Source organism: Dromiciops gliroides, chromosome 1 (assembly GCF_019393635.1).
Source record: "Dromiciops gliroides isolate mDroGli1 chromosome 1, mDroGli1.pri, whole genome shotgun sequence".
In the NCBI taxonomy this organism is placed as follows: Eukaryota; Metazoa; Chordata; class Mammalia; order Microbiotheria; family Microbiotheriidae; genus Dromiciops; species Dromiciops gliroides.
The window spans coordinates 497,234,566-497,254,378 of NC_057861.1; the positions used below are offsets into that span (position 1 = coordinate 497,234,566).

General features: G+C 35.7%; 1 protein-coding gene across 4 annotated transcripts in view; it reads right to left on the reverse strand.

Moving 5' to 3' along the window:
* Positions 1 to 19,813, reverse strand: part of ERCC6L2 (ERCC excision repair 6 like 2) — a 149,610-nt gene that overhangs the window by 27,018 nt on the left and 102,779 nt on the right. The gene's annotated exons all lie outside the window — the stretch shown is intronic.

Here is a 19,813-nt window from a genome sequence, read left to right on the forward strand (position 1 = left end):
TATTTCTAAAAGAACAACAGTGTAGAGAAAAAACAACTTTGAAGTACTTAAGAACTCTGATCAATGCAGTGACCTTGCATGATTCCAGAAGACTGATGAAAAAGCATGTTTCCAACCTCTTAGCAGAGAACTGATGGACTAGAGGTATGTCATGAAAAAAAAACAAACAAAAAAAACCATCTACCCCATGAAGGTTGGGCTAATTTTTCCTAGGAAGGTCATGAGAATTAACTGGTTCAGGAGAAAAAAGATTGAATTATTGATGTAGTATCCTAAATTACAAAAGCCAGGGTAGTTGTTTAGGCTTGTCATAAACTTCTGACTGGTGAGCTACTTTGGCAAATGTGGAGCCAGGGAAGCTATAATGAACTGAATCAATGCTGTGCCCATACTAAAGTTAAGTAAAATTATTTTTTTGTTAATTGTCAGATGGCCTATGAGTATTTCTTTCTTCCTTTCTTCCTTCCTTTCTTCCTTTCTTCCTTTCTTCCTTTCTTCCTTTCTTTCTTTCTTTCTTTCTTTCTTTCTTTCCTTCTTTCTTTCTTTCTTTCCTTCTTTCCTTCTTTCTTTCTTTCTTTCTTTCTTTCTTTCTTTCTTTCTTTCTTTCTTTCTTTCTTTCTTTCTTTCCTTCTTTCTTTCTTTCCTTCTTTCTTTCCTTCTTTCTTTCTTTCCTTCTTTCTTTCCTTCTTTCTTTCTTTCCTTCTTTCTTTCTTTCTGTGAGATAATTGGGGTTAAGTGACTTGCCCAGGGTCACACAGCTAGTAAGTGTTAAGTGTCTGAGACCTGATTTGAACTCAGGTACTCCTGACTCCAGGGCTGGTGCTCTATCCACTGCGCCACCTAGTTGCCCCAAGCCTATGAGTATTTCATTTTGTCCTCTTCTAAAACTGAACCACTAAGTTGACCTGAATCAACACTAGTCTAGAATAAGGTGCTGAATGAAACGATGTGTGGACCTGTTTTGCTTGAAAGAGAGGGCTTTTATTTTTGAGAAAAGGAAGAGTTATATGTGAGGAGGATGAGGAGATAATGATATGATGTTATAAAAAAAACAAAAGAGAGTATCAATGAAAGATTATACGTAGAAGAGAGCACAAGAAAGTTCAGAAGGGGACACAGACAAGCAGGATAGTGTTAATATTAAGAATATTACATTTATTACATATATTAAAATAGATTTATTGAGAGATTTATGTCTTACACACAATCCTTTTTCTGTGCTACTTATCTTGAAATGTTTGTTGATATTTGTCAAGCTCATAACTGAAAATATTTTAAAAGGAAGAAAGTAAAATAAAATAAAAAAAGAAAGCCAACTATAAGATGTGACTGCTGGCATACAGATGAAAATATATTTGTGTGACCACTTGTGGCACTCACAATATATTGTTACATCCATAAACACTGCATTCATTCTAGCATAAGGATACTAAGAAATTGGCCATCATTACTGAGGATTTAAATCATTAGTAGTGAAAATTACTAGTGAATCATTTGGCAATATATTGGTGGCTAAAGAAAAGGAAGTTAGAGTCTTTTGCTAATTTGCGTTGAACTGTTAAGAGAAACAAAAGAAAGAGTACTGGGATAGAGCTGATCCTGTCCCTACCTATAAGTATCATAATAAACGAAGCAAAGAAATGGATAATCAATCAGTAGAGAAGGACAATATATGGGGGGGGGGCATTCACAGTGAAGAAATTTGGGCACTAGCTGAAATTTTGCTGCCAAATAGTCCTATGACCTTGTCAGTTCACCTCTGGATTTCACTTTTCTTAATTACAAAATAGGAGTTGGGGTAGAGGGGCAGTTAGACTGGATCATTTCTAAGGCTTCTTCCAAGTTAATAGTATTATTTTTTTTGATCTATACCTGTAATTTCATTGAGGTAGGGAGATCCCAGTGAGTTTATATATTAAGATCATTTTGTTTTAAAAATATTTGCTAAAATTCCCTTGTAAATCATTCTAATCCTGGGGTTATTTGAGGTGGGGTAAGGGGAAGAAGAGTGTGTTTTTATTAGTGGGGGTTTTTTGCCAAGCAATCATTTATGAGCTTGCTCAATTTCACTGAGTCCAAGTTATTTCTTTCCCAAGTTTATAGTTTATAATTTAAGTTTTCACTTTTGTTGCCATTTAATAATTTAGTATTGTAGTTTCTGATAATTTTCATTTTTTCCTCTGTATTTGTTCTGAATCCCCTCTTATTTTTATTTTATTTTGGTAATTTGGTTTTCTTCTTCCTCCTCCTCTTCTCTTTGAATCAAATTAATTAGTTGATAATGGTTTTATTAGTCCGTTAAAATAGCATGCCTTTTATAATTTAAAAAAAATTTCAAATTTATTTTAAATGCTTAAAAGTCAATTCCATTTATCCTACTTTTAATTTTTAAAAACATTATTGTTCTTTGATGATTCTACCCAATTATGAGACAAACATGGCTCTGATCCACAAATCAGGAATAGATACTAGGTATAGAAAAAGAAATATAGACCCAAATCACTAATGAATCTTGATATAAAAACAGTGAGTAAATACTTTTTGTGCTTTGGGGGGAACTATTAATTTGAGATATTTATAGTTTTTAAAAACAGAATGCTTAATTTGCCAGTTTTTTCTTTTGTTACTATAAAAGTTCATGGAAAAATTGATCTCTACTTTGACTTTAATTTAAAAAAATCCTATGCTCAGGGGCAGGTAGGTGGCACAGTGGATAGAGCACCAGCCCTAGATTCAGGAGGACCCGAGTTCAAATATGACCTCAGACACTTGACACTTACTAGCTGTGTGACCCTGGGCAAGTCACTTAACTCTCACCGTCCACCCCCCAAATATCCTATGCTTCTGTAATGATTCTAACTGAACTATGTGACAGTTTAAATTCCTAAATATCTGTAAAAAAATAATTGTGATCAATATCTCCAGTGAATTTTTATGTCAAAATGGTAAATAGAAAGCCTTTTGTAGTTGTTTTAGAATTAATCTGATGAGTTTCTAGTTTTTTAAACTGTATGCTTCATTAGTGCTCTCATTTTCTCTTTTATTACTATGAAAGCATTATAATAGGGATGCTTTAGTGATACCTAGTAAATTTTGTTATGTTGTTTCACTATTACCAATCTTTTTTTTTGTTTCTATAATTTAATCTTAAACCTGATTATTATGTAGATTTTGTTAAAAAAATCTACTAAGGTCTGAATATTTTGCTTACATTTCTTTTATTGATTATAATAAAAGATCCTATTGTGTTAGTATCTGCAAAGATCTATAAGTTTTTATCCTTTATGCATTTGTTTATAAGTTCTTTATGAACTATCATAGGATCATTTTTTTTTCCCCTCATGGAATAATGAGTTACATGTTCTTTAAAGTTTTCATTCAAAAGTGTCTAAGTCAATAAAATACTTCTCTCTCCCCTGCCCCCATTCTGTTCAAGCCAGCAATTTTTTTGGGTGGGGGTGGGGCAATGAGGGTTAAGTGACTTGCCCCGAGTCACACAGCTAGTAAGTGTCAAGTGTCTGAGGTCATATTTGAACTCAGGTCCTCCTGAATCCAGGGCTGGTGCTTTATCCACTGCGCCAGCTACCTGCCCCAGCAATTTCTTCTTAATTAGATTTCTATTCAATTTGAGAAGAGCCAACAGAAAAATGTTAGTTACCTATAATCACTGCATTCTTTCTAGGTCTCTTTCTATTTTGGTAAGCCTTAAGGGTCTGGCTGCCATGCCATTTGGTGAAATGCACTTAATACTGATATTCTTTCTTTATTTTATCACATCTTTAATCAAAATGAGGTTTCCCAGCTTATCTTATACCTTAATGCTATCTATGTTCACTATTCTCTTACCTGAAATTATGACTGCAATTCTTCTTTTTATGGACTTAGTTGATCAAAACAGGCTTTATTCTAGCCTATCACTTTGAGTCTGTATATTCCCTATGTATTAGGCATGCTTCTTTTACATGACAAAATGTTCGGATCCTCATTCCCACCTTCAATTTATTCCAATGGTGAAGTCAGACTATTAACGTTCATGGTTATACTTGTTAAGTTTGGTTCTATCTTCCCAGAAGATCTTGTTACATTATTTTTTATTTTATTTTATTTTTTTGGTGAAGCAACTGGGTTAAGTAACTTGCCCAGGGTCACACAGCTAGTAAGTGTCAAGTGTTTGAGGTCGGATTTGAACTCAGGTCCTCCTGAATCCAGGGCTGGTGCTCTATCCACTGCGCCACCTAGCTGCCCCAGGTCTTGTTACATTAAAAAAAAACCAGCACAAGGTACAAACTGTCTTGTTTATAACAATCTAATAGTAATCACGCTTCCTTGCAAACTGCCCAACCAGAAGTAGATTCTAGTTTTATTAATCTTTTTTTTCTTTCTCTATCTAGCCCAGAAAAAGGCATAATTTAGGAATTACACCCCCACCCCGACATCTCTTTGATCAACCTTCATTCATGGTGTCTGATTTAAAAAAATAATATATCTGGTCTCAAAGTATAATACAAAGCAGCAGTCATTAAAATCATTTGGCAGGAGGTGTTTTTTTTAAAAGAGGTTGATTAGTGGAATAGATTAGGTACATAACATACAGAAGCAAATAAATATGATGGCACAGTGCTTAGTAAATTCAAAGACCCTATTAAATGCAGGAAAGACTCAATATTTAACAAAAATTGCTGAGAAAACTAGACAAAGGTCTGGAAGAAATCAGGTTTTAGTTCAACAACTCATACCATCTACTAAGATAAACTCCAAATAGATATATGACATTATAAATGAACAGAGTAAGGAAGGAATTCCCTTTTATATCTATGGATAGGGAAATAGTTCATGATTCAAAAAATGATAGAGAACATCTTACATGAGAAAATGTCTGATTTTGATTATGTAAAATTTAAAGTTTTTACACAAACTAACCCACAATTAGAATATGAACAGGCTGCTTGTTATTGTTTGTCATTTGTTCTCCAAGAGAACCATGACATGAGGAGGTGGTGTCATAACTTGCAGCGAATTGGATTTAAGTGAGGGAGGACTATGCAAAGTCAGTCACAGGCCTCACTCTTCCAGAGTCTACTAGGTCCGGAGGCAAGATATAAATCAGGACAACTGGAGATGACCCCTGATGTTTGAGGCAATAGGGTTAAAGTGAGTTGCCTGGGGTCACACAACTAGTAGTGTCAAGTTTCTGAGGCTGAATTTGAACTCAGGTAGTCCTGACTCCAAGGCCAGTGCTCTATCTACTGTGTCACCCAGGGACCTATCAACAGACAGTTAATATTCAAGGTAGTTTTCAAAGAAAGAAATACAAGCTATTAACCTTAAGGAAAAAATATTCTAAATTGCTAATCACTGGAGAAATACAAATGAAGTTTCCACCTCACATTTATCACACTGGTGAAGATGAAAAAAAAGAAGAGAATGTCAAATATTGGAGAGACTATGGCAAAAAAGGTATACTTGTATACTGTTGATATAGTTATGAACTGGTCCAGTCAATCTATAAACTGTGTATCCTTTGACCCTGCTAAACCACTAGTAGGCTTATATTTCAAATATATTGAAAAAAGAGGAAAATGACCCATATGTACAAAAATAATTATAATAATAATGATATATTGTTATAATAATTCTTTTTATGGTGGTTAAAATTAGGGGGGAAAAGCTGTTTTCCAGTTGGAGAATGGTTAAATAAAATTGTGGTCTATGAATGTAATAAACTACTATTACAAGGGGCAGCTAGGTGGCGCAGTGGATAGAGCACTGGCCCTGGAATCAGGAGTACCTGAGTTCAAATTTGCCTTAGACACTTAACACTTACTAGCTGTGTGACCCTGGGCAAGTCACTTAACTCCAATTGCCTCACTAAAAAAATAAATAAATAAACTACTATTATGCTGTAAGAAATGATGAAAGACAAGTTCAGAGGAAACTGGGAAGATTTTTATGAAGGGATGCAGAGCAAAGTGAGCAGAATTAGGAGAATAACATACAATTATAACATTATAGATAAAACAACTTTGAAAGAACTCTGCTCAGAACAATGATAAATAATGAGTCCAAAAGAATAAAAATGAACCATGACATGCACTTTCTAGCAGAGGGGTGAAGAACTAAAATATAGAAAGAGATATACATTTTCAGACATAGTTAATGTAGGAATTCATTTTCTTGGATTATGTGGATATATCTCAAGGGATTTGCTTTTTTATTTTTTTTAACTTGCTCAGTAGGGGCTGGGAAGATAGAACCAAACTTAACAAGTATAACCATGAATGTTAATAGTCTGACTTCACCATTGGAATGGATTGAAGGTGGGAATGAGGATCCGAACATTTTGTCATGTAAAAAAAAGTCATGTAAAAATAAAGTTAAAAAAATAGATGGCATGCTCATTCCCCCCCCCCCCCCCCCCCCGCCCCCTCCACTCCACAAGGGCTCCAACCCAAGTGAATTCCTCAGCTTGGCCCAGTTTCTGGCTGGCAAGTGGGAATGACAGACTAATTTAAAAAACTTATTTTTTGGAAAATAAAGATAATAAGCTTCTAAAAAAAAGTAAAAGAATGCAAAGGAGACTTCCATTAAGTAATTGTGATGGTAAGAGAGAAATGTGGAAGATAAGATACTTATTCAATTAGGTAACACTAATGGGACTTATAAATATATGTTGAAATAAAAGGACATAGTATTTTATTAGAATCTTGAAAACAGGAGTGTTGAATGCTTCTTTGGGACTTCAATATCTCTATAATCTGTGATTTCACTGGGGTGGATATTCCCTTACTAGATCAAAACTCCTCTATCGGTCTCTGAGAATGACAGTGGTTTGTCAACAAAGCTTTAAATATATGTTCAATATCTTTATAGTTTTCTAGAAATCTGACAGTTTTAAAGTAGTTCTACCACAAAATTCATGATAATCTTCTACCCTTCCTCCTCAGGTAAAGGTTAGATTTATAAAGTGAAAACCTTCCTCACTCTAGTCTTGCTATTAAAGCAGTGAAATGCTTGGCTGAAACAAAGCAAACTAAAATAACAAAAACACGAATATGGAATACCATATTAATGTGCTGTGATGTTACCTGTTAACCAAAGCAATTCAAATAAGTTCAACAAACGCTTATATAGTGCTTATTATGTGTAAAGCTTTATGCTATTTACCAAGGATATAAAGATATAAAGTGATATCATCTTTGCATATGGACAGAGAAAAGTATAAAACAAGGCAGGGTTTGTTGAGAAAAAAAGGAAAGTTCTGGACAAAAGAGTTTAAGAAAATCAAAGAAGGAAGAGAACATTTTTAATTGGGTTGATCAGGGAAGGACCGAAATAAATATTTTTCCTTTAATAGCATGATGTCTGCTATGTAGATGTTCAATAAATGACTTCTGAATGAGTAAGTGAATGAATGAAGCCAACACACAAAAACCTTAGCTTAATAAACAGATAAGTTGGGGAGTGATTTTTCTTAGTACAATGGGATTCTTTGACTTTCATTGAGAAATATTTGTTTACTAAGCACTGGAAACTCAGTGAACTACTTCACAGAGCTGCTAGAGGGCAAAGAAATTAAGCTACGGTGAATTTTTATTTTTATTGATGTTAGACAATAAGAGTTATAAAAATGCTTGGGCGGAGCAGGGTGATTTCTTTGTAACATTCTGTTCCATGTTCTCTCTCCATATGGGTGGGTGCTGTATTAGTAGTCAATGCCAAAAGAGGATTAATCACAAGTAAAGATAAAGTACAATGAGCATTTATGTGGTTTATGGACTGGAATACTGATTCACAGTGGCACAGCCATGAAGGAGATTAACTCTAGAAATCAAATAATGTCATTCATCCCTAGTTTCAGATAATAAGTAGTCATGACTTCATGCTAAAAAAAATTTTTTTTTGAATTTAACAAATATCAATCTTTTAATATATATGAAGCACAGAAAATGAGATAGTCTATATAAAACTATGACCTTCTATTACATGTTTTTTAAAAGTGAATGTAGGGGGCAGCTAGGTGGTGCAGTGAATAAAGCACTGGCCCTGGATTCAGGAGAACCTGAGTTCAAATCTGGCCTCAGACACTTGACACTTACTAGCTGTGTGACCCTGGGCAAATCACTTAACCTTTATTGCCCTGTCCCCCCCCCCCACCCAAAAGTGAATGTAAAACAATGCTAACAAAATTGTCCTACTAGGTGGTGTAGTGTTGTAGAATGTTATGACTCATGAGGAAGAATGGAGTTCAAATTCTAACTCTGACACTAACTAGTTGTGTGAATCCATGACAGTCACTTAGCCTCTGATTATCTCAGTTTCCTGAACCATAAAATGGAGATCATTAGTGACAACTACAGAGGGTGTCTGTGAAGTTCAGATGAGGTAATATTTGTAAAGGGTATTAGTGTAGTTCCTGGCACACAGTAGGCACTTTCCTCTTCCCCGTGCTTCCATCTAAACTTCCTTTAATATTTCACTGATCCTTCCTTTCTAATTTTTTTGTTTGTTTTGCAATACTTATCAAACGAGCATCATAAAAACAAACATTAAAGGTGAGTAATGACTGTTGGATATGAGGAATGAGACAGCATTTTTGCCTTCATGGGACTTATACTCTTATGATCATCTATTCAAATAACTTCTAAATCTATATATCTAGCCCTAGACTCTCTCTTGAGCTGCAGTTCCACCTGAACAACTGATGGTTGGACATTGTGACCCATAGGCACTGAAAATCACTATGTTCAAAAGAGAACTCATTATTTTTTTCCTTCAAAGGCACCCCTACCCCAACTTTTTTATTTCTATCAATGGTACCACTATACTCCTAATCACCCAGGTTCCTTCTTCAACACATTGCTTTATATTATTGGCCTTTTATTTCTCCAATGAAATTCCTATGGCAATTTGACTCGTACTAAATTTGCAAAATTATATAGGTAGTCCTATTAATTTGCACCATTATTTGTTTGTTTGTTTTGCAGGGCAATGAGGGTTAAGTGACTTGCCCAAGGTCACATAGCTAGTAAGCGTCAAGTGGCTGAGGCCAGATTTGAACTCAGGTCCTCTTGAATCCAGGGCTGGTGCTTTATCCACTGCGCCACCTAGCTGCCTGCGACCCTGGATTCTTAAAAGTTATTCAGGAGACTGCAAGTTCTGGAAGGTTTAACCATGTAGAAAATACTTCAAGTCTGGCTATAGTAATAGAATGAATCTATTTTCTAAGGACTAACAGCGCTTAATTACAGAGAAGTACATCACCAATAGGCTAGACACCTGTAAATGAGTTTCTTTTTTTTTTTTGGCCTTGGTAACTCATGTAAATGGCTCTTAGTCCTGTGTGGCCTCCTCCAATTTCTGTAGTGATAGTGGCAAAGAAGTAGGAAAAAGAACAGAGATTGCTAAGAACCAGATGCTTTTTAGACTGTCAAAGCTTCTATTTGACTTGGTATTTAAAACGTGATATCTTTGTCTAATGACCAATGTTGGTAGATATAGTGACAGAAGAGCTAAATCTTGCCAATCTTGATATTCTTGATATAAACAAAAGCAACAGAAAGAAGATGAAACTAAATGGAAAGATGACTCATTATGTTAGAGAGGAAAAGAAAGGAACTGATAGAATGGGCTGTATTATTTTATCAGGACGTCAAGAAATATTATTTCATGGAATATTTAGTCATTATAAATTGAAGTGCTAATGGTAGCTATAAAAAGACCTCCATGAAAATAATTGTAGTTTATACATCAATAACAATTCCCGAGGATGAAATGGTAAAGAAATTCTATGAAGAACTTGGTAACACCTCCCATGTCAAATCAACATATAACCTGATATTTGTTGACTTCATTGTAAAGTGAGAAAAAGAGTAGAGAGAAATATATGAGAAAACATAGTTCAGGATGAAGAATAAAAGCCAAAATTAATACAATACTCAGATGCCTTACTCCTCTACGTCATGAAGATTTTACTGGAAAAAAGTAACTGTCAGATGCTGGAAATGGTGAGCACCAAATAACACCATCAAGAATCAAAAGAATTATGTATCAAAAGCCAGGAAATATTTATTATTTATGTGGGCATTATCCCTCCATTGGCTCTCTGTGTATATTCAGACCATCAAGATTAGTTGATGCTAAAGGAAGAAGAGGAGGAGTGAAAGGAGGAAGAGGAAAAGGAGAAAGGGGAAAGAGAAGAAGGAGAAGGAAAAATGGAGGAGGAAAAGGAGGAGAAAAAAGGGGAAGGAGAAGGAGGAGAGAGAAGGACAAGGAGGAGGATGAGGAAGAGAAAAAGAAGGAAGGGGAAGAAGAGGAGGAGGTTTATAATGACAGACTAATAATAATAAAAAGAGAGAACACAGAATTAAAATTATTTGATCCTGAATTATTTATACAAGTAATTGAAAATTTTTAAAAAAGTGAAAAGACAACAGAAGTGACACAGATGTTAATTATAAAAACTTTATCCAGTAGTTTAACTAATAAAGTTAATTGCCGTAATAAGGGGACCAATAGAGACTAGAAAGTGTCTTACTTGAAAAATGGAGAGAGACAATATCAGGCCAAAATAGTAATTTAACAGTAAAAATGATATGTGCTTGGGGGCAGCTAGGTGGCACAGTGGATAGCTCACTGGCTCTGGATTCAGGAGTAGCTGAGTTCAAATCCGGCATCAGATACTTGACACTCACTAGCTGTGTGACCCTGGGCAAGTCACTTAACCCCCACTGCCCCACCCCCGCCCAAATGATATGTGCTAAGATGATGAACAACTAATTAATAGGATTAACATCTCATAAAGCAGAAAGAAGCAGTGGAGAGTAAAACCTGTTTAAAGAAAACTGGGAAAGATATTCAACTAAACAAAATCATCCCCAGGACACTCAAATTTGAAAATGAAAGGAAGACAAAAAGCAGAAGAAAAATGGAAAAGATTTACAAAAAAATATTTCAACAAACTTTTCTCTGCTAAGGATCACAGAACCACCACACATAGACCCTAATATCACAATCCCTGTTGTCCTTATAGAGTAAGAATGGCACTAAGGAGAACAAAGAAAAAAACAGCTGGATTGGACTGATTACATAAGGAGTTCTGCATTGGAGGTAATACAATTGTGGGAATGTTGAGGAATCAACATACAAAGTACTGGAAGGAGGGGAAGATGCCAAAAGAGTATAAAAAAAAAAAGAGCTGGATCTTATTAATAACCCCCCCCCCAAAAAAAAGTGACCAAAAAAACCTCAGTAACTACTTATTCTCTCATCTGTATGAAATTTTTATGAGTGATCTAAATACAAATCAAGGTCATCCTCAATGAGAATATTAGTGATGGAACAAACAGGCTTTTGCAAGGGTCATTCAACAGCATCCACATCTTTACCATTTCACAAGTCACTAGTGACTAAAAGATGTACAGAATATAAGATCCCAATGTATTTACTGTTTTTTGTTGTTGTTGTTTTTTTTTAGTGAGGCAATTGGGGTTAAGTGACTTGCCCAGGGTCACACAGCTAGTAAGTGTTAAGTGTCTGAGGCCGGATTTGAACTCAGGTACTCCTGTGAATCCAGGGCCCGTGCTCTATCCACTGCGCCACCTAGCTGCCCCCATTTATTATTTTTTAAAAAGTATTTGTTCAGAAGAACAAAATGTCACTTTATAGATTCCTTCAAAACAATGTATCTCCCATTTAGAAGCCAAGATTGTCCAACAGAGTTTCTGTAACAAAGTGGTAACCTTGTTCAATGACCATCTGGTAATAAGTAGGGGCACAGCCAGGTGACATGGCTATACTATACATACACACACATATAAACATACACACAGGCATATGTGTATATGATAGAGTGCTGGGCCTGAATTTAGGAAAACCCCAGTTCAAATTCAGCCTCAGACACTTAACAGCTCTGTGACTCTGTGCAACTTACTTAACCTCTGTTTGCTTTCATTTCCTCAATGGTAAAATGGAGATAATAATAGCACCTATCTCCTGGGCTTGTTGTGAAGATCAAATAAGAAAATATTTGTAAAGTGCTTAGCACAAGTGTCTGGCACCTAGTACCCATATATAAATGTTAGCTGCCATCATCACCATCACCACCACCACCACCATCATCAAGTCAAAGCATAAAACATGGGTATGTATGCTAGCTAATGGTATGCACCACTCACTGTAAGGGAGCTGATACCTGAAAGAGTACAGGTAAAAGAGGATTCCTATGGAGAGCGACATGCTTGTTTGTGGATGACATTGTACTGATCAGATCATGCTCCAGGACACTTCAGGGCCTTCTGGAAGAAATCTGTAATCACTCAAGGAGGTGTGGCTTGTCCATTTATGTAGGAAAAACCAAGTGAATAAAGAACTTCTGTTGGATGGACACGCTATAGAGCTTGTCTAATGTATACATATCTGGGACAGTGAATTGGGACCAGAGTTACAAGAGAAGATCAGGCTGTATTACTTTCAGGAAACTGCAAAGTTCTTCTACCGATTCTAAGGATTCCATGAAAGTAAAGGCCCATATATTTGATTCTAACATTATATCAGTGTTGTAATATATCAGTGGAACATGAAACATAATGTCTCCAAAGGTAAGTATACACAGAGTGTGATGGGGTGGCCAATGGTGGGTGTGACAGGATCCAACATGTAAACAACTCCAAATAATAATAATAAAAAACAACAACAATATCTAGCATTTAAATAGCTCTTTAAGGTTTACAAGGCCCTTTACATGTTATCTCATTTGATCAACATAACATCTGTGAGATAAGTTCTATTATGACCTTCATTTTACAGAGAAACTGAGGCTGCTCCTAGCCACTAGAAGTGGCAGGATTTGAACTCAGTTCTTCTGACTTCAAGTCTAATACTCTATCCACTGTGCCACTTTCATTAAGGGAACTGTGGAATAATAAGAAAAGATGAGCTGGTTATGTGGCAAGAAAGAAGAATAAAAGGTAAACAATGAGAATGTTTTACTGATACCCTCTTGATGCTAGCTTCCAGCACACTGGGTAGACACACAGTGGTGTCTCTTTGGGACAAGTGTTACACAGGTTTGGCAGGCATTGATGGGTTGCAATCTGTATCATTGAAGGGAATTCTCAGTTCAAAGAGATCAAAGTTCCATTTGAGAATTTGAGAGAATCATCTAGTTAGCAAAGTAATTACAAAGCAAAGGCTAAAATGTTATAAAGTATGAACAGCAGCAATAAAACATCTCCCCTATAAACCTGTGGTGTACTCCTCTATATATACATGAGGAAGAGTAGACACAGTCCTTAAAAAGAAAGACATAAACACATAATGAATACATACGACAGATTTCTAAGGCTATGTGCTTCTAGCTTCCTAAGGCCATGAGCTTCTGCTATAAGAGGCTACTGCTTAGGAAGAGTGGGAGAGAAATCTCCTCCCCCACCCTGCTGCACACTCCCAGAGGTAAAATGGCAAAGGTAAGCAGATATTAAAATATTGATGGAACCTTGGCATTATTCTTTTATGATTTCCTTTAATGTGGTGTTGGGGGCTTTGTTCTGTCATGTTTTTCTGGGATGCCAATTGTTCTTAGATGATCACTTCTCACTGAGCAGAATGCTGAACAAGTATATCTGTGTTAATTCCATGTCAAATGCATTAATACTTTCTTATTTTTTTTTTTACACTGGATTTGTCACAGGATCAGTTCAAGGATCAATTTTGTATTTGCAGGGCACTAATAGAAGGTCATTATATAAAGAAAGATGCTTCATTTGCCAACCCTTTGTGATTAATGAAACTTATAATTACAATAATATCTACTAGGATTATGTACTGAATTAGTACAGCTCTTTCTTTTCCCCCAAGAAGCTTCACAGGTTTTATATGCAGAACATCATTAATTACATCATCTCACTGTTCTCACAAAATCTCTATGGCCTAATACCTAGGATTCTTATTGCCTCTAAGTAAGAGAATAGGTCTATATATACTTCATGTCTATTCTGAATTTTCTATTCTCTGAAGATTCATTCAAGTGACTTACTGAGACTGAAAACTAACCATGATTGATCATTTTTACAAAGATAGGAACATAAAAGACATTTCATGACCTGAATTCAGTAGTATAGTTTCACTTAGATAACTACTAAAAGTTTGAGAAGCACTAAAACAATTATAAACACACACATACATAAAATCGATCTATGTATACACACATATACACCTTAAAACAAATACTCAACTACAAAAATAAAGTTCATATAAGATGATAAAAATAGTAAAAGAATTAATTCCATAACATTCTGAGATCATAATTTGAACAGCACAAACTTATAAACTAATCATTTTTGATCAATTATTTTAAAGCATGACTCCATTCATTGTCTTAAAAACAGTAAAATAGCATGGCATATTTCTTCAAATTCTGCTCTTTTTAAACTGTCTATCCCATCATTGCTAAATTGAAAAGCTATATAAACACACTGCAATCAAACCCAGTAGAGCCAATAGAAATCCCTTATTTAAGTAATCTACAAAATGCCCATCTAATACAAATACAAAAAAGAGGAGTTCTTAATAACACAACTTTTTGTATTTACAGTATTCTGAACGGCACTTAAACCTGCACTGGGTATACAAAAGGCACTTCCCCCCCAACCCCCCAGGCTGACAGCATTCTTAGTTCTCTCATTTACACCACACTGCAATAACATAAAGAGGGGTTTACCATTAATCCAGGTTTTACTACAAAGCATCCCGTTATTTCTCTGTCAAACACTGGCAAGAGTGCCAAGTGTCTGTCATCCAATTCAGGGGATTAAGTCTTCTTTTATAGTGTGATACTTGTACCAATTTATAAAAATACAGATATAGTTTCTTAGAGTTGGTCACAGTCTATATTTTGGCCTGGATTCTTGCCACAGAGGTTGAATATGACAGCTGGCAGGAAACTGAGGGGAGAATATATCCTCCCCTTTTCAGTCACCACATTTCAGTTGCCATAGTGATTAATCCTCAATTGAATGCTGTCTTTGTATATTTCTTTTCAGTAAAACTTTAAGTAAACTTAAGTTGAAAACATTCAGTTGATTGAAAAAAAGGGAGGCACTACATCACAAACAGGTACAGTAAAGTTTTGTGACATATTCTCCCATATTACAAAAGCAAATTAACTTTAATAAGGGTTATCAACACATTTAAACTCTTAAATATCTCCTGTCTTTAATTTTAAAATATTGCTGGATGAGGTCTTCCATCTTGTCATGGAATGGCTTGTCTTTTAAAATGTGTTGTCTTAATAAAGAGCTCTAAAACACCTAACTTTTTATTTATGTAGAATGTACCAGTTAAAAAGAAAACTCAATATTTTATGATAATCAAATTTTAATTCAGCATACTGGATTCAATGTATTTTAATGAGGTTCTACAAAGCATGAACTTTAAACTGAAAAGAAAAAAAAGGCAAACTAAGAGACACATGAAGAAAAATGTTTCAAAGAGCTCAAGGCAACTCTCTCAGACTATAAATTTCAGAGTAGGTGCTGATCTACCTTGTGGAAATTCCTCCTCTTGTGGTGCATGAAGCTATTGGGAGCTCCTTTCACCAATCATATTACAGGATCTGTCCTTACTCCAATTATCAGCAAGATTAAACAAAACAACAACAAACTATCACTCTGTCTGAGGTTCTCTGTTATAACTCTGAAATAATAATAGGTAATACATAGGTTTTTTCCAGCTCAGAAAGCCTATATACACAAAAACGATAGATTCTACAAGATAACAGTGGATTTTCTTTTACAAGTTTTTTTCCATTTTAAAATATTTTCGTCTAGAAATTTGGTTAAAACCTCTCACCCAGTATATTTGAAGTTTTCCTTCAGAGTGAAATTTTAACAAATTGTTGTCATTACTCATAGCTTTATGCGTAGAAATGATCAGGATTTGTTTTGTTTTCTTAGAAGAAGGAACCACATATCTACATCTGATTGTATATACACAAAATAATTTGAAATTCAGGCAAAGTCTTATAAAACATTAGTGACAGATGTGAAATATTAAAAACAACTTGGAGGAAGCATAAATATTTTGGACAAGAGTGCAGCATCAAATAGACTGTATTATAGGTGAGTTATCTAGGGATTTAGGGACTTCAGAGGCAAGAGGTTCTTTGAAACTTCCTAAAACTACTGATGATTCTAACTTTTATTTTTCCATTTCTCTAAGCCCCCAGTTTGCATTTTTCTTCCCTTCCAAAGTACAAGTTATCATCTGTCATTCAGGCTTATTATGTGTTGCTGTGACTGTTATTAGGAATATTGAAGCAAAGCTGAGAAGACAAAATGTAATCAATGACAGATATTTTCCCTCAGATTTGTAGGATGGCTTTTTGAATGCCCTCCATATCTCCCTCTAAATAGACTAAACTTTATAAGAGGGTTCGCAAATGTCTTTACAAAAATCTTTAGCTTAACATCCTCACTGAAATTATTCATATCAAAGACTTCTGACCACGTTTATTCAGGGAAGGATGATATTTCTATTTTACTTCCCTAAATGAATAACCTGGAAACCTGCAGAAGACTGAAGGCAGACACACTTCTCACTCATTAGAAAATCACAGGATGACAGACCTAAAGCTGATAGGAATCTCAAAGACCATGTAGTTCAAAGGTGTCAAACACATGCTTTCAGACACTTACCAGTTGAGACCTTGGACAAGTCATATAACCTCTGTGAGACTCAGTTTTATCTTTTAAAATGGGGATAATAGTACCTACTTGAAAAGGTTAGTGTGATGATCAAAATAAGTAACATATAAAGTATTTTGGAAACCTTAAAATGCTACATAAATGACAGTTATTATTATCAAAGATGAGGAAGCTGAGGCCAAAGTAGGTTAAGAGACTTGACCAAAGTCACATGGGTAGTAAAGCACAGGGGTAAGAGTTGAACCTGGGTCTTTTGACTCCACAGCCAAAAGTCTTTCTACTATAGCATTATTTTCCCTTTCTGTCAATACTGACTGAGTTTTGAAAATCAATTCAACTTAAGATACTTTTAAAAGGGCAGTAATAACTTTAGACCCCATTTCTAGTACCTAATATGGAATCAGAACTATAGGCCTATTTTGTTTTTGTGTTCTGTGTGACAATAGCACAAAATGTGATATTAACACAAAGACTTGTGGGTAACTTTTTGTTGCTCAGTTGTTTTTAACTCTTTGTGACACTGAAAACTGTAGCATGCCAATAATGTCCATAGTTTCCCTGGCAAGTGGATACATTAGGTATCGCTAATATGAAGAAACTAGGGAAATGTATTCCCATAGAAAAGAATGCTATCCCTATGCAGGACAATAAAAAATATCTGTGCAACTTTCAGTATTCTATGTTGTTCTAATCACAATTTGGTCACTTTCACCACACTGAAGATACCTTCATCAATCTACCTAACTTTGTACAGAGTCGGCCAAAAGTCATAAAGGGGTTTCAATATTTAATAACTCCTTTATTTTTTGTTTTTAATTTATAACACAGAATATATGAAATGAATTTACATTATGTGTGAAAAACCAAATCTCATAAATGGCAAAAAATACAGAAAAAATGATTTTCAAAAAAGTTATAAAAACCTCATGCCTTTTGGCCCACTTTGTAGTTTTAGTACTGTATTACCCCTGAATTACCTTAACTCATCTTTCTACTCTTTACTATCTCCAATTTATTCTCTGTCTTCTCAACACAGTTATAAGACTAGAAATTGGTCAAGCATACTTCAATTGGGGAGAGAATGAGGCTGTGAGATTTGTTTTTGTGTCCATGGTCCAATTCTCTCCTCGTATACTACAAAAAGTGCTTTTACTAAGCCAGGAAAATGCAGTGCACTCAATTCTTTGGCAAAATCACACACACACACACACAAATCTAAATGAAAATCAAGAGATGATTCTCTTTCCACAAATTCAAAAGTCAATTATACAAAACTGAAAACCAAAAACTATATTGAGAAATATCCAGTGGTCTTTTTTTTGTTTGTTTATTCTCATTCCTAACTAAATAAATTTGCATGAAGAAAATTATATTTAAAGATTGGAAACTTTATAGACTTTTGATGACTTCATTACAATTCATATCACAGATAGCAAATAACAATTAAATCTAGAGATAAAATAACTATTCTAACCACCAACACCAACTAGGACCAACCACCACCAATGAGCAAGTAAACCCAATAGCTCTGGAACAAGCTGTTCCCCATGAGCACGGGGTTTACTTCTGGCCTGCCCCCCATATCTATCACATCCAAGGGAATATCCCTTGGGGAATAGTTGGCTCTATAGGTGCAGCAACCTCAATAGTCATGGCTACCGAGGAACCATAAAAGCAGTCTTTCACAACTCCAATCCTTGGAACTGTCTTGTGGTTCAATGGATGGGGCTTTATCAATGGAAATGGCACTAAAGATGAATCATTACTATCTATGCTTTCTTTTTCTTTTTTTGGTGAGGCAATTGGAGTTAAGTGACTTGCCCAGGGTCACACAGCCAGTAAGTGTCAAGTGTCTGAGGCCGGATTTGAACTCAGCTCCTCCTGAATCTAGGGTTGGTGCTCTATCCACTGCGCCACCTAGCTGCCCCTATGCTTTCTTTTTTTAATTTTGTTTTTTTTGGGGGGCAATGGGGGTTAAGTGACTTGCCCAGGGTCACACAGCTAGTAAGTGTCAAGTGTCTGAGGCTGGATTTGCACTCAGGTACTCCTGAATCCAGGGCCGGTGCTTTATCCCCTATGCTTTCTTGATGTACCATAAAAGGAGTTTCTATCCGATTTGCAGCTCAAACTTCCTCTAGGTTTTGCCAACCCCCCATTAGAATGAGAACAGGAACTATTGTACTTTTGTATCTATAACTCCAGCTCTTAGCACAATGTTTTCCATAGAGTACTTCATAAATGCTTTTAAACTCTTTATTTTTATTTAAACTCCTTAATTTATTCTCTATAATAAAATCATAAAGTGATTTTTTTCATATCACCACAGAGAGGTCATAGAATTTAAAATAACTGAAGATGTGGAATTTTTCTATATTAAAAGTGGTAGAAATTATAAGAAAAACCTAAGAGATCTTTTTTTTTAAATGAGGAAAAATATTATACTTCACTTCACAGCAGATGCAACCCTCAAATGGTTCTGTTATATCATTTATTTCTCATTACAGGTGGGAAGCTAGGTAGTAGTAGTAGTAGTACACCTCCACCAGTTGCGGACGACCACGGATCAGCGCCTTGAAGAGCCACAGGCCACAGTGTGGCTGTGCAGTCCGATGTGGGAGCCGCAGCTCCTGAGTGACTTATAACCAGTAACTGCCGCATCCTGTGTTGTATCTACCCCATGAGGAGTAGCTGGAGTGTCCTCTCCAGGGTGCTGGCCTGGGCGGATGAATATGGAAAACAAGCTGTTGCCCATGCAGCAGGTTTTCCCTCTCCGCGACATTGGTGGATCCAAAGGAAAGGCAGAGCCAGTACAGTTTGGCACCAGTGCCGCCGCAGGAGTTGCCAGAGGGATGTGATGTCCAACATCCAACTGCCTAAGGGACTCCGACTCCTGAAGGAAGCTAGGTAGCACAGTGGATAAAACACCAGCCCTGGATTCAGGAGGATCGGGCCTCAGACACTTGACACTTACTAGCTGTGTGACCCTGGGCAAGTCACTTAACCCTCATTGCCCCACCCCCCAAAATAATAATATTTCTCATTGCAATCTTGTGAAGTAGTTAGTTCAATGATCATTATTCCCGTTCTTATCTCTTCTTGTTGTTCAAGAGATC